Here is a 9639-nt window from a genome sequence, read left to right as displayed (position 1 = left end):
CTGGTGCTTCAAACAGTAAAGAATCTGCCTGCAATGCAGGAGACCGGGTTTAATTCCTGGGTTGGAAAGATCCCCTGGAGAAGGAAATGGCAACCCACTCCAGTATTCTTGCCTGGAGAATTCTTCTATGGACAGAGGAGCCTGGAAGGCTACAGTCCATGGGATTGTGAAGAGTCTCTGACACCTCCCAGATGATTACAATACTTCATCCACTTTTCATAATAAAATAAATATGTTGTACTTCCCCTTTTCTTCTCATTATAACACCTGGCCTGGACAACCATGGAGCTTGTAGGAACTGCACATGTTCCTCCTCCACTCCCTGTATGACAGATGAACTCCTACGAAAGTGATGCCTATTAGAGTGAAATACAATATGCTTCTTTAAAGACCATTTGATTGCGGTATGACTGCCATACAAAGAGCTCTACATAGTTTGTGCATATCACGTTATGAGTTGGAGATATGTATATATCCATGAAACCATCACCAAAATCTGTGCCATAAATATCAATATATTTATCATCTCTAAAAGTTTTCTACTGCCTTCTTACTATTTTTAATTTTTTGTAATAGCATATAACAGCTACCATCTTAGAAAATTTTTAAGTATATAATATAGTTTCATAAACTATAAGCACTTTGCTTGTAGTAGTAGATCTCTAGGACTTCTTATCTTGTATAACTGAAACTTTGTCAGTTCAGTTCATCTCAGTCGCTCAGTCTTGTCCAACTCTTTGTGACCCCATGGACTGCATCACGCCTCCCTGTCCATTGCCAAATTCCCGGAGCTTGCTCAAACTCATGTCCATCAATTCGGTGATGCCATCCAACCATCTCATCCTCTGTCGTTCCCTTCTTCTCCTGCCTTCAATCTTTCCCAGCATTAGGGTCTTTTCCAATGAGTCGGTTCTTCGCATCAGGTGGCCAAAGTATTGGAGCTTCAGCTTTAGCATCAGTCCTTGCAATGAATATTCAAGGTTGATTTCCTTTAGATTGACTGGTTGGATCTCCTTGCTGTCCAAGGGACTCTCTTTGTACCCTTAGACAAATAACTTCCCCATTTCTGCCTCCCCTTAGCCCCAGCAACCACCGTCTACTCTCTGCTCTGTGAGTTTGACTATTTTAAATTCCTCATGTAAATGGTACCATGTGTTGTCCTACGGTGTCTGGCTTTTTTCACTTAGCGTAATGTTTTCCTGGTTCATCCATATTGTCACAAATGGCAGGATTCTCTTCTTTTTTACGGCTGAAAAATGTTCCATTGTATGTATATACCATATTTTCTTTATCTATTTATCTGTCAATGGACATTTACATCGTATTTACATTGCACCCATCCCTTGGCTATTGTAAATAACACTGCAATGAACATGGGATGCAGATATCTCTTTGAGATCCTGATCTTAATTCCTTTGAGAATATATCCAGAAGTGGGATTGCTGGATCATATAGTATTTTTTTTTCTATTTTTTGAGGAACCTTCAAACTAATTTCCATAGTGTTTATGCAAATTTACGTTCTTTTCAACAGTGTACGGGGTTCTTTTTAACAGTGTACGGGGTTCTTTTTCTCCATGATATACTCAATAAAAGTCCTCACATCAAAGCTCAACTGGACATCTTTCTAGTTTTTGATTGGGAAGACACTTGGAATTCATTTATTTGAAAGTCAGTTTCCCTAAACGTTGCCCTCAAACTTGTATATCCTTCTTTGCTCCCAATGCTAGTCAATAATAACATCATTATACACCCAAAGCTCATGCCAGCAGCATAGAAGTCATTCTTGATCCTTCCTGTCTTTTACTCCCTGTGTTCAATCAGTCATCAAGTCCCAGTAAATCTAACTTCAAATCATCAAACCTGTCTTCTTCCTTCCACTTCTGCTTTGGCTTCCTCAGTTCAGGTCCTTGTTTCTGTTATGTTCTCATGGGACTTAACTGTGAAAGCCCTTCTCACCACTTCCTACGTCCGATAGAGCTGTCGCCCATGGTGGCAGAGATGTAACCTTACACAGTTCTGCTTAAAGCCCTTTCAGGGCACTATACTGTCTACAAAGTGAAGTCAAGACAGGGTGGCCATGGTCCTACCTGCCCTGACCCTGCCTCCCTCTTTATTTTCCACCTCATAACCCGTCACATTTTGTGCTCTGATTATACCAAGTTCCTGATTGTTTCTCAGAAAAACTCTTCCTAGACTTCCTACCTTTGCACCTACAATCTTCTATACTTTGCCACTCAAAGTATGAACCGTGGACCAGCAGCATCAACATCATCCAAGAGCTTATTACTGAATCAGAATCCATGTTTTCACAAAATCTCCAGGTGATTTTATTCACATTAAATTTTTAGATTACTGCCTAGAATGCTTTTTCCACCTGCTGTGCCCATGTCACTGGTTCTCACCCTAGAGATGGAATGCCCCCATTTTATATATTTTTAAAAGGCACCCTGCTTTTTCCTATCTTGCAACAAATACTGTAGATAAGATATCTGCACTCATAATTTTTAAAAATCCAAAATAATACTTTAACTGTAATAGGAAAAAATGCAAGTAGTATGGAATAAAATGGATGTTTCTGTATGCATATGCTTGCGCACACCTACACTCAAAGACATAACAAATGTTTGCCTAGAACCGCAGGGGACTGATAGGTACAAATGAACCGATTCAAGTGTATTGTTTCAGAGACACAAATGCCAAGAGCAATGAGACAGGCAGTGATATGACTTTTCAGGCTGGTGAACGACTCTTGGCAAAATTCCAAAAAGAACAGAACACAATCTTTGACTCATAAGGGAGTTGTATTCCTAGAAATGCACTTTTTATTAAAACTGGGTAAAGCATACTTTGTGTTTACATGTGACATGAGTTGGATATTAGGCTCAGACAATTGTAACCAAATTTTAACCCAGACAAATGTCTGGTGGGACAGTCAAATGTCCTGTTGGATGCAGGATGGATCTTTGTGAGTAGGATCAAATCATGCATAGCAGAACATCTAGCATTTCTGGCCTTCAACCACTAAATGCTTCCTATCAGTGATCAATGGTAACACCCACCAAGATTCTCAAATTCTTGGAGGGAGCAATATCTGTCCTGCTGAGAACTTTTAGTTGACTTGACCAACCATAGAGCTTTCTTCAAGCCCTGATCATTCTCACCACAGTCTCCTTCTCCCACCCTGGTACTGCTTGGCTCTTTCCTTCCACGGTCCATAGCTCCCCTGAATGTAGTGCTGGCCCAACCTCCTGTAGTGTGGGAGGGCAGGTGTATAGGGCAGGAATCCCTATTGATCACCTTCATACTTGCCCAGGGAATCACACAATGTGAAATTGAATAAATGTTCAAAAACATTGCTGAATAAATGACTTTAAAAACAAAAAGCAACATAAAAAGAACAACAGAGCTCTAAGAGCATGTAGATTGAAGATTAGAGATATAGTCATCCATAACAATGAAGTGTTACCTAATATATCTACTTTACCCTGACATGATAAAAATAACACGCTTCTCAAACAGGCAATTTGAAATTAATATCATGGTTTTTTTCCACACTAATGTACTGAGCATAACACTTAGACCCTCAGGAAATTTACCACTAAAAAATACACTCCTTTATATAGTTCAAATAGTGTATAGAATAGGTCTTAAATATATTTTTACTTTTAGGGTGGGTTGTGGAGATGGTGGTAAAAAATTAAAATGAAAATACTTGTGACAGCTGTAATATTTAGGAATTACAACAAGGCATACATCTGCCTGGTTCACTGTCCCAGAATATGCCACAGCTCCTGGCATGTCCAGGCATGTAATAAGTGCTTGTGGAATGAATTAACGCATGCATACATAAATGCATTAATTTGGTCTCTATTTCCATGTGCTCCAAGGCTTGGAATTTCTATTAAAATTACTAAGCTTGAAGGAAATAAAACATTTTAAGGAAAACAACCGAGAAGGGTTTTCCTTCCCATTCTGTAGTGAATGCAGCCTTTGAGGCGCCGAGGACACTCGGTCAGGGAATGCTGTGACCTTTGGAACCTAGCACAAAGGTGGCCTTTTTTGTTTTCCTCCTGTTCATTGGTTTCAGAAGCTGGTGCCAGCTGAGTCTAGATGGTGTGAGCTTTACACTTGAATGAAACACTCCCTGCCCTCCGTTCTGGGAGCTCCACTCTGCTGCCTCCATCTGCTGCTCTGATAAATGCTCATATTTTAAATATATTACTATCAGCTCACTCTCAAAGTGGTTTGCCAGCTCCCCACACAGCAAACAACCCCAGTGGCACCGAGCCACCTCTTGGGTGGAAAGAATTCGGGCAGACAGAGGATATATCTCCCAGGGAGGAGAGAAAGGAGGGAGGAAATTGTCTGCAGAAGCTAGTGGCAAAGACCACTTCCATGTCCTGAGGGTCCCCAGGGGCTGTCGGGATCAGTGCCCGGCTCCTGGGTGTCTATGCAGAGGGTGAGTGGGTCTGAAGTGTGGCCATTCTGAGAGTGGAGCCGAGGTGAAGTTGAAGAAGATGTTTTGTTTTTTCTCTGAAAACAAATTGAACATTCTTAGCCTGGTCGGCTGACAACCCTCCATTATGAGTAACCTCCAGGAAACTAAGATACACAGGAATTTGCCTCCAGCTCTCAAAGCCTCCTCAGCACGCACACCACTCATGCTACTCTTCCAAGTGCTCCTGCTAGTTTCAGCTGGCAGTTGCTCCCTTTCAGTGTGCCTGCCTTCTAGCAACTGATCTCTAGCTAGCATAATCACCAATTGCATTTGGGCAAGTGGAGTAATACAGAGTGGAAGGTCTCTCTGAAGAACACAATTACCATAGAAGCCACTAGGGTAACTGTTTCTTCTCTCACAGTTGTGGAATCACAGCATACGAGGACTGGACGGAGAGTTAGAGGGAACTGATGGCCCAGTTCCTTTATCCTAAAGGCATTTTGCATTTTCACGTCCCAAACTGAATCCTGACACCCTCCTCTCAGTCCTACACCAAACCTCCCCGCTGGGTTTTCTCCCTTTATTTCAGTAGTGATGACTCTGTTTATCCAGTTGCTCAAGCCAAATGCCTTAGAGTCATCTTTGCTTTCTCTCGTCACTTTCCTTGGTTTCTCTCATACCCACATCTGGTCTGACAGCAAGTCCTGAGGGCACTAGCGTCAGAGTGTAGCCAATATCTGATCTAATTTCACTGCTTCAACCTGGTCCAATCCACCTTTATCTCTCCTGTGCATTATTGGAACAACACAAGGATCAGTTCAGTTCAGTCGCTCAGTCGTGTCCGACTCTTTGCGACCCCATGAAGCAAAGCACGCCAGGCCTCCCTGTCCATCACCAACTCCCGGAGTTCACCCAAACTCATGTCCATCGAGTCGGTGATGCCATCCAGCCATCTCATTCTCTGTCGTCCCCTTCTCCTCCTGCCCCCAATCCTTCCCAGCATCAGAGTCTTTTCCAGTGAGTCAACTCGTCGCATGAGGTGGCCAAAGTATTGGAGTTTCAGCTTTAGCATCAGTCCTTCCAATGAACACCCAGGATTGATCTCCTTTAGAATGGACTGGTTGGATCTCCTTGCAGTCCAAGGGACTCTCAAGAGTTTTCTCCAATACAAGGATCAGTAAGGGCCAAATCTGCCCTGCCACCTGTTCTTGTAAATAGAGTTTTATTGAAACACAGCCACACTCACTAGTTTGACTTCTGCTATGGCAGCATCATCAAGGAGTCACAACAGATACCTTGTGACCTACTAAGGATACCTATCATCTCTAGGCTTTCCTGGTGGCTCAGTGGTAAAGAATCTGCCTACAGTGCAGGAGACAGGTTCAATGCCTGGGTCAGGAAGATTCCCTGGAGGAGGGCATGGCAACCCACTCCAGTATTCTTGCCTGGAAAGTCCCATGGACAGAGGACCCTAGCAGGCTATAGTCCGTGCGGTCACAGAGTCAGACCCACCTGAAGCGACTGAGCACAGCACACACCATCTCTAACCAACCCCAGCAAAAGCCTATTACATTAAAGGTTGGATAATGACACTGCCCCTCAAAACTCTCTCACTCAAGGTAAAGGTTAAGTCTTTCAAGGTTCTGTGTGAACTGGACCCACCCCCACCGCCCCATGATCTTCTGGCCTTATCCCTGCTATTCTCCCCTGTGCTCACTTTTGTCTGACCACACCCCCACCCCCTGCTGCTGCTGCTAAGTCACTGCAGTTGTGTCCGACTCTGTGCGACCCCACAGACAACAGCCCACCAGGCTCCTCTGTCCCTGGGATTCTCCAGGCAAGAATACTCCATCCCCTGCCCTTCCTCAAATAAGCCAGACAGAGTCCTGATGCAGGATTTTGCATCTTTGTACTCTCCTCTCTGCTGGAAATGATCTCCTCATGGACACCGGTGGGGTCTCCTTACTCCTCACTCACTTTTTACTCAAGTGTCACCTCCAGTGAGCCGTCTCCGACCATCTTATTTAAAATGGCAATTCCTCCCCAGCCCCTCACTGCTTTCTTCTTCTCCGGAGCTCCTATCAGCATTTAACCTACCACGCTTCCCTTATGCATTGTCTGTTGTCTCTCCCCACACCCCATACCCCTTCTCACTAAAAATGCAAGCTCTTAAGGTCTCAGTTCTGTCCCATCTGCTGTTCTCATACACTTACAGTGTCTAGGCGTGTACTTGATATTCAATAAATATTTGTGAACAGCTAAATAAATCCCTGGAAATAGTGATGCTACAGCAAACGTGAAATGTACCAGTGTCTCAGCAAGGGATTCTACAAACATACCTGCCTGGGAAAGAATCTCTAGGAGTAGCTGTTTGCAATGACCCGTGGACTCAGGGGGCCACCTTATTTCCCACTCTTTTTTTTTTCATCGTTTCTTACCATGTAACCAATGTCTTCGTGCTGTTCCTTGAGCCTATGGCTATAGTTTCTGTAGTATTTTCATTCTTACTCTGTCTTCCCTGGTGGCTCAAATAGTAAAGAATCTGCCTGTAATTCAGAAACCAGGGTTCAAGCTCTGTGTTGGGAAGATCCCCTAGAGAAGTGAATGGCAACCCACTCCAGTATTCTTACCTGGAAAATCCCATGGACAGAGGAGCCTGGCGGGCTATAGCCCATGGGGTCACAGAGTTGGACAGGATTGAGAGGCTTTCACTTTCACTGTAGTCTTTTCCACCTATTGTTATTAAAACATATCTCTCTGGCTTCTATTACCAAAAGACTCTGGCCTGTTCTTTTCTAAGCTGATAAACTCATTAAAGCCCAAATATTAATGAATAATAAGTCTCTACCACCTAGAAAATAATTTGCATTTAAACAGCTTTCAGTGCCTGAATCCAAAGACGCCAGTGATGTGGGAATTCCCAGCAGGCAAAAGGCCTGGGCCATCTGGGGTCGTCACAGAGAGGGCTCTAGAGCAAAATCCAATCCTAGCCCATGGGCAGCTGTCCGCTTACCTCTACAGGGTAAACCAGCTGTGTATATCCCCATCAGAGTGTGTGTGTGTGTGTGTGTGTGTGTGTGTGTGTGCGCGCGCATGTGCACACACAGATAGGCAGGGCATCAATTAGATGCACTGAGAATGTCTTAACTCGCATGGAAATGAGCCTGTCACTTGTGATATATACCCACACTTACACATATTACTATTGATTCCTTCCCTTTGTGCTTTGATAGCTTTTCATCTAGCTTACAGTTCCACTGGCACAAAGCCACTTCTTGGGGAGGGAAAAGAAGCTGGATAAGCATCGACTTAACTCCCCAAAGAGGGGAGATGGGGAAAGGCGAGATGACTTTTGGAGCACAAACCACAAGCAAGTTCAGTTGGCCTTCCAGGGCCGAATTTACCATGCTCCAAAACACAGTGTGGGTTCTGAGAGTGGAAGGAGGAAGAGCATGAGAAACGCAATCTTTTCACCAAAAAGTCACAAAAAATAAAATTCCTAGGTCACAAGATTTTGTGCTGTGCCAGGAAACCAGTGGAGTTTCTCTGGCATTCCAGTACTGCCAACAAAATTAAGAGAACCATCGAAACAACTGGAGGGGAACATATCCCTTAGCAAATCTGACTGATTCATCTGTCCAGAGCCCTTCTCTTGGCTCCAGAGGCATACCCCCTGGACAAAAATGTCACTTACCCCATAGTGATAGAGAGGGCTAAGACATGCCCTGTACCTTAGTTTACCAGAACCTGCTCCAGGTGCTCTAGCCATGTAGCTATTGAACATGAACACCTCATTTTCTTTTGAGTTACGATAGACTATGATTTTTTTCTCTCCTACTTTACATGTTGCCCCGTGGCACCTCTGAATTTGTCATCTGGTGTAACGGGTACTGATGTGTCCTTCCTCCAGGGAATCCCTCTTCTGGGTACTGACGGGTCCTTCTTTCGGGGAATTCCCCGGTTTTATTCACTTCATTTTCTAGACAAAGAAGCACAGTTACGTAACCATATGGAAATTTTCTGCATTTTTATCAAAATGGCATCTTGTATGTGGAAACTCATAAGAGATTATCACAGATTTCAGGTCCTAAGTACCCTGATGGACACACAGGAAAGGCCATTGGTAAACTACAACAAAACCAGTTTCTAAATTCACTCAATATAGCAGTAAAGAGATCCTCAAGCTACTTGAAAGTACACATCTGTTTCTCTCAGAAAAGGGCAGAGCATTTCCTTCACCATGAGATATCAGAGAAAACCTGCTCCCAAGGTGAGAGACACTTCTCTTGTGGCTGCTGTGATTCTGTCTCTAGGTCACCGCTACAGTCCGGCTGCACTTGTGACCTAATGCCCGGACACCGGGAGATAACCTGGGGCATTTTGTATTTGCTGTAGGCCACCTGCATTAGTGCAGGGGATTCTCCACCAAAATGTGGGGACTTCCCACCAAATCAAAGGGGACAGAGGAGACGATGATGTTTTTACCAAGATGGATGACCTCCTAGGCAGGTCACCTGACTTCTGAGATCAAGCCCTAAGCTGGTGGCTCTCAGATTCTCACATGCACCAGCACCTCCTTGAAGACTCCCTAAAACACAGATTCCTAAGCCTCACACCAGAATTTCTGGGGTAAGGTCCAAGAATTTGCATTCAACCAGTTCCCAAGTGTTGCGGCAGCTGCTGATCCAGATACCAAACTTGGAGAACCGTCCTTCTAAGCACAATGTTTTGATAACTTTTTTTTTTTCTCCTGCTATTGGGGTTCATGGGACCTGTGATTGGGGGAAAGCAATAGAAATTTCAGCTGCAGCAGCAGGGGACATGTGGTGCCTTCAAGTCCAGGCTGCCATTCAAGACACACAGATAAGAGAGAGTAAAAGCACATGGAATTAGACAACCTTTCTCATGATTCCAAATATATACATCTGTCTTGTCTGGCAGTCTGATCCTAGTTTATCCACTTCACTTTTAAAGCTCATCTGATGATAGCTTGAGTCTCTGATCCATGCCCATAGCAATTAGGCCAGTATTAGAGAAAAGTAGGTTGGCATACAAGTAGAACTCATGTAGCAAGCCACTCCAGTACTCTTGCCTAGAAAACCCCATGGATGGAGGAGCCTGGTAGGCTGCAGTCCGTGGGGTCGCTAAGGGTCGGACACGACTGAGCGACTTCACTTTCACTTTTCAGTTTCACACACT

The sequence above is a fragment of the Moschus berezovskii genome, chromosome 1 (assembly GCF_049115385.1).
Source record: "Moschus berezovskii isolate FMDL1 chromosome 1, NW_MosBer_1.0, whole genome shotgun sequence".
In the NCBI taxonomy this organism is placed as follows: Eukaryota; Metazoa; Chordata; class Mammalia; order Artiodactyla; family Moschidae; genus Moschus; species Moschus berezovskii.
The sequence above is the reverse complement of the archived record's forward strand: the minus strand, read 5'-3'. Positions refer to the sequence as shown.